Below are 6,848 nucleotides of genomic sequence, written 5' to 3'. Positions count from 1 at the left end.
GAGATAATCTGGTTTATTCTGGGGGAATCAGTCTCCTTGGTGTTGACAGGACAGGTAAGCAAGGATGCCAAGAGTCCAGGGGCTTGTGGGCAAGTTCCTCAGACCAAACAGGTTGCCCACTCTGATGCTCACCTGCACCTGGGTCTCCACAAAGACAACAATCTGCTCAGGGATTTGAAGACCAGGGCCACCTTGCTTCTAGTAGTGTGCAGTTGTGGTGTCCCTGATGCCCAGGCATGTGGGGAAGGAGAGCAGCAGAGCACAGCCCAGGACAGGAGGGAAGGAGAACCTGGCCTGCTGAGGGCACTGGCAGGTGGGATCCCATGGGGGCAGGGCCCTGAGAGCATCCCTAGGCCTTCCTGGCCCTGACCAGCCTCACCTGGGGCCTCCACCCAAAGCTTTGTCCATGGCTTCGGGAGGCCATTGAAGCCAGGCAGGAGATTCAGCCCCAGCACAACCTGTGCTGTAGGTGTGCGGGTCTCCAGGCACAACCATAGGAACAGCCTGGCCTGTCTATGGACCTTGTTGGTTCTGAATTTCAGGCTCACTTCCCAGCTTCATTCTGAATGGGGTGGCCAATGAAATGACTCCATGGCCCTCCAAGTCCTGGGGACATTCTGCTGCCTTCCTTCTTTCCTCTAACTCCCTCCAAATTATACACACCTTCCTTGTTGTAATGGCTTGTCTCTGGCCAAAAGCCCAGCAGCCACCCAGCCGCTCCCTCCCTCCTTCCCTCCCCAGTCAGGGCCAAAATATTAACACAGCAGTCTACATGTGGTGTTATGAGTGATGATAATGTGGAAAAAAATAATTTCCCTCACTCTCTTGGCAAGGCACCTCTTCATACGCTCCAGGGCACGGCTGGCTGCCTCTGCTACCAGGTCACGGGCTGGGATTGTGTTTTGCCTTCTGTCCCCCAGCACCAGCAGGGCCTTTTCTGCACAGACACTGCCCAGCCAGGCAGGTCCCAGGCCCTGCAGCTGCAGGGTGTTAGTCCATGCGAGGGAGGTGCAGGCTCTGCCCTTGGTCCGTCCTGCATCTGTGCAGCTCCTGACAGGGCGGCCACCCCACCTGCCAGGGTTCCCCTCCATGGCATCCCTAGGGCACAGGGATGGTCCTCTCAGTTTGGTGCCACCGACAGACACTGTGAGAGTTGCCTCCACTGGATTATCTTTACAGCTCTTAAACTGTAAGCAGGAGAGTCCCCTGTGGTGCCCACACTGCCCCAGTATGTCCCAGTGGCCTCCAGGTGGGGTGTGAGCCCTTCCCCACTGCTCTCTCAGCCTGACCATCCAGCTGGTGTTTTACTCATCTCTTTCTGTTCACACCCAGAGTGTCATGGCATCGCTTGGGCAGAACACTGAGGGAGACCATGGGAAGACATTTGTAAAGCTGAGGGAAATGACATCCACTGTGGAGCTCCTCACGCACAACTGCAGGCTGTCAGGTTGGCGAGGCAGGAGTTACCCTTGGGAAATCCACCTGGACAGTTACCCGCTCAGGTGCCAGCGATGTCACCCAAGGGGACTCTAACTGGTGGCACACCCCTCACCACTGGGGGTCTGTGCAGCCTGTGGTTCCCCGAGCTAAAGGCTGAAGGTGAAGAAGGAGGACAGCGCTCTTGCTTCGGTTCATTGCTTCCTGTGCTCCTGCCTTGTACCACAGTGAGTTCTTGGAAACCTTGCCATAGGCAACGCAAGGCTCTTACATCCTCCCACAAAAGCCCTCCATTCTCCAGGGTGGACCAGCCCAGCTCCCTCAGCCTGATCTAACAGGGCACGTGCTCCAGCCTTGACCATCTCTGTGATTCTTTACTGAAATGGCTCCAGCGTGCCAATGTCTCTCTGCTATTGCGGAGCACCAAAGCTAGACAAGTACTCTAGATGTGGTGAAACAAGTGGGAAGCAGAGGGAGGGAATGACTTGCCGTGGCTGTGCTCCTGGTCATACAGCCCAGGAGGCTGTTGGTCACCTTTCCTGATGGCTCCTAGTTTGCCGAATGCAAACCAAGGACCCAGCCAGGCAGTCCCTGCCCTGTGTCATCGCAGGGCCTCGGTCCACTTTAGGGGCAGGACTTTCAATTTGTCCTTCTTGGGTATCACGAGATTCACGGGTGCTTCCAGTCAAGAGGAAGTTCCTCCAGTCTCTATGACCTTCCAGTGGGGATGGAGAATGGCCTCACTGGGACATCGGCCTGCTCACACAGCTCCCTGGGATGCCGCCCCTCCACCTCCCTGGAGTGGGAAGCATTGAATTTGGTCAAATGACTCCTGACATGATCCCCATCCACACTTGGCTGGTTCCCTCCAGAGTCCTGCCTTCAGGCACAAAGCTTTGGGACACGATGCTGGGGAAGACTAAGGCAACGAGGACCTGGAGGATGTTCAGGTTTATCTAGACCTGCTCTTACTAAGCTCAGCAGTGGCCACACAGGGGCTTCGTTTATTTCTTAAACTGTTCTGCAAGTAGTGACAGATCCTCTTGATGCCCTTGAACATCTTGCAAGACCCCATACTAAGCAGGCTTTGGCTTCCCTGAAGACATCCCTATTTCTAAATTCCTCTTTGAGCCCTTGCATCCACCTCCAGGATGCTTCCTTTTCTCTCTGGAGATTCTTGAGGAATTCCTTCTTTAGCCAAGGATCTCTCTAGGCATGTCTGCTTGATTTCCTGCTCCTCGGTATGGACAGTTCCGCTTGGAAAATGCTTTCCTGAATGACCAGCCGTACACAGCTCTGCTGTCCTTGAGTGCTGCTGCCCATGGGACTACCACTACAAGTCCCCTGAAGAGGCTAAAGTCTTCTCCCCCTATTTCATGAGCACTACAGCCGGGGCTGACACTGGTTTTCACATCCCTCAGCAGCACTGCCTGTTTGGCAAGGACCAGATTCAGGTGAGCGTCACCTTTGTTGGCCTGACACCTGTGCAAAGAATTTGTCTCAAGAGACCCCCGACACGAGCTGGACAGGGTGTATCCTGCTGTGCTCCCCTTCCAGAAGGCGTCAGGGTCATGAAGTCCCCAATAAGAGCTGGGATCATGGACCTGCAGACTTCCTTGGCTTGCTTAGATAAGCCTTTCTCCGCTGCCGTACCCTGAGTGCGGGTGCTGTGTCTCCCACCAGGATGGCACACTAACCGGCCTCTCGCTGACACTCTCCTGCAAGGGCTCACCCAACCTGCTGCACACCCCGGAGAGGAGATCCGCACGTGCAACAAGTGCCTGCACACGGAGGGCATCCCCTCCTCAGCTTCCTGGCCTGTCCCTCGTGAAAAGCCCACACCTTTCCCTGCCGCACCACTGTGACCCGTCCCACCACCCGTCATGATTTATTTCATCAATGTCATGATTTACTCCATCAATATCCAGCACGATGACAGCATGTGGAAGTCCAGCTCCTCCTGCCTGAGCCCCAGTCCCAAGCCATCGGTGCGCTTCTGGGCTGCAGCACCTCAGCCGTAGCGCTGGGGCCAAGCTCAGGCTTCTCTCGGGCAAAGCTGGTACCAAGCGCCCCCGAGCCAGCGTGTGCCCGTGCTGTGCTGGAGACCAGAGACCCGCTGGAGTGGGTGGCGGTGGCAATCTAAGTGCACCAGCAGAGGAAGCCCTGCCCTCTGCAAGGCCAGAAAAGCAGTGCTGGGCTCTGCAGCCCTGGCAGAAGAAGGCTTGGCTAGCTGCAGTGCTGCTGAGGCCCCTGAAGGCCTGTGGGGGAGGGGAGGCTGACCTCCAGGAGGACATGGTGCTGCTGAAAATGTGCTTCAGTTTGCATATGCTGTGATCCAGGAACACTGTGAGAACCATGCACTGGTTCTTTGATGGTATCTTCACGGGGCTGAGCAAAGGATTGTTGGAATAAGTACCAGTGGAGTGTGGGAGTAGCCAGGTGATTGGAACCCCCACTGTGATGGGCTTCCTGTTCATGGACCAGCTGGATGAACTTGGGTCAGACGCACTGCAGGGCTGGCATTCAGTTGCTGGTTGACAGAAACCAAATCTACCTGAGGTGCCACCTGGGCTTCCTCAAAGGAACCATATTCCTGACAATAAAGATTTGGATGCCCACGTTTTTATGTTGCAGAAGGAAGTCGAGCTACAGCAGATACCAGAAGCAGGTACAAATGCTGCAATACCTCTTGTATGGGCTTCAGGAACACCAGGGCAACCCCAAGCAGGGGAACCAGTAATCATCCAGTGGAAGCCAAATGGCAGACCAGCAAGTCAAAAGCTGTACCCAGTTAAACTACAAGTCAGGAAAGGGTTGCAGTCCTTAATTGAACAAATCACAGATTTGGGGTTACTAAGAGAATGCCAATCAGAACATAACACTCCAGTATTACCTGTCAGGAAGCCAAATTCAGAAGAATACAAACTGGTGCAAGATTCAAGAGCTATAAATCCAACTGTGCAAGATGTCCATGAGGCAGTAGCGCACCCGTATGCCCTCCTGACCACCCTGAAGGAGAATGAGGAATGGTTTACTGTATGAGATGGAAGATGCGCTCTTCTGCCTTGTGCTGGCTGCTGCCAGTCACCAGTCGGTTGGTTTCAAATGGGAAAGCCCTGAAACTGGTCGAGAAACCCAGCTGTGCAGGGCTGTATGACTGCAAGGAGTTAAAAATAGTCCTACAGTCTTTGGAAATCAATTAGCCAGTGAGTTGGAAAGCTGGCAAAAGAGGTAGGAAAATGTCGCCTTGCTGCAATAGGTAGGTGACATACTGCTAGCAACCAGTAGTAAAGAAGATTCTATAACAAGGACCTCCTAAACTTTGGGGGCTAGCAGGGTACAAAGTACCCTGGGAAAAGGCAGAGACCACCCCAGAAGAAGCAACCAATTGGGGATTTACAATTTGCCTGGGCCAGCAGAGTCTTGGAGCTGGAGGAAAAGGGCCATTTGTCAAATCCCAGAAGCCAAATGAAAACAAGAGCTCAGAGCATCCCTGGGAATGGCTGGGTGGTGTCACTTATGGATAACGAATTTGGGACTCATTGCCAAGCTTTTATATGAAGGTGTCGGAGGAAAGGGAAACCTCCTTGTCTGGACTCAGGAGTGCAGAGATGCCTTTACGGAATGGAAAGGGACTGGAATGAGTGCTCCAGCTCTAGGCCTCCCAAATCTAGAAAACCCATTGGAACTCTTTGTGCATGAAAGGTGACACGTTGCCTTAGGAGTGTTGGCCCAGAGCCTGGAACCATGGAGCAGAGCCGTGGGGAGCTTTTCCAAACAGCTGGACAGTGTCAGTAAAGGACGGCCAACCTGTCCGCGCACGGTGGCAGCTACAGTATTACCGATGCAAGAGGCCCAGGAACTGACACCTGGGCAAAAATGACATGATCTCAGTGGAAAAGAAGAACCAACTCATGATTGTTTAAAGACAATGGCAGAGGTATATTCTAGCCGAGTGGAATTAAAAGGCACGCCAACAGAAAATGGAGACTGGGACTTATTTGTAGGTGGTAGTAGTTTTGTGCGAAATGGGACCCAAAGAGCAGGACATGTGGTGGTAACTATCAGAGAGAGAAGAGAAGCCAAAGCCCTCTCATCTGACACGTGGGCCTAAGAGGCAGAACTCACAGCCTTACTAAAGGCACTGGGATTATTATGAACAGACAAGGCTTTTTTAATGCATGGACATATTTGAAATTTGCCTTTGGAAACGACCATGCTGATGGGGCTGTTGGAAAGAAAGAAAGAAAGAGGACTCTGAACCTCTCAAGGATCCCCCGTCAAATTATGAGGCAAAGACCCAACAATCATTTCAGGTGACCAGTTGACCCAGGGTGCTGGCAATTATGCATTGTAAAGTGCAGCACCTTGGAGATAGCTCGGTGCATATAGGACAGCAAGTGGCAGATCAAGCAAGGAAAGAAGCAGCTGAAAGTCAAATATTGCTAGTCCTGCCAGAGAAACGGCAGAAAGTAGGGCCTAAGAGCCCACAGGATCCACCAGAAAACAATCGGTTGGCTAATATACTGAAGGCAACCCAAATCACGGATGATGGGTGACTCCTTCGCATCAACTAACATTTACAGAGGAAATTATCTGTGAATTGGTTAAAAGGAAGCACCACGAAACTCTCTGGGGAATTGAGAGTTTGGTAGAAGCCTTGAAAGGGCAAGTTCTAAATGTACCATGACTGGGAAAACAAAAAGCAGAGTGAAGAAGCCTGAGTTGTACCTGAAGAATAACCCTCACCTACCCCAATGATCTTTCCCAGGGCTGACAAAGCCCAGGGGATTACTGGCAATTAGACTTTTTCCAAGTTACTGCAGCAAAATGGGTATCCGTACCTTTTAGTAATGGCAGATGCTTTTTCAGGCTGGCTGGAAGCTTTCCCTTGTCGCACCAATAAGAAATATCGTAAGTGTAAGTTCAGAGATTATGCTGAGATTGGGGTACCCATAGGACTTTCTTTGGGTAGGGGTCGACACTTGGTAGTAGAAGCCCTTCACCTTTTAGCTAAACTAGGAGGGGTAAAATGGGATCTCCACACTCCATGGAGACCTCAATCAAGCGGGAAAGTAGAAAGAATGAAGCAAAGCCTGAAAAGACAGATGAGTAAAATCTGACAAGAACCTCAGAGAGAGCAGTCAGATGCTTTTCCCTCAGCATTGCTACAGATACAGGATCCAGCGTAAACGGAAGGAGAGACTTAGTCCTTTGGAAAGGATACATGGTAAACCTTGCCAGGTGACAGAAAGGGGAGTGAATCCCAAAATAATAGAAGGGAAACATGGCTTAAAAGAGTATGTTCAGTCTTTATGAAAGGTCCTGTCCTCTCTCCAGAGGTACGTCACTGTGAGCGCAGATCTGTCCCTGGACGTGCCTGTACATCACTACCGACCCGGAGATTGTGT

Source organism: Falco cherrug, chromosome W (assembly GCF_023634085.1).
Source record: "Falco cherrug isolate bFalChe1 chromosome W, bFalChe1.pri, whole genome shotgun sequence".
Lineage (NCBI taxonomy): Eukaryota > Metazoa > Chordata > Aves > Falconiformes > Falconidae > Falco > Falco cherrug.
This window is presented reverse-complemented; position numbering follows the sequence as displayed.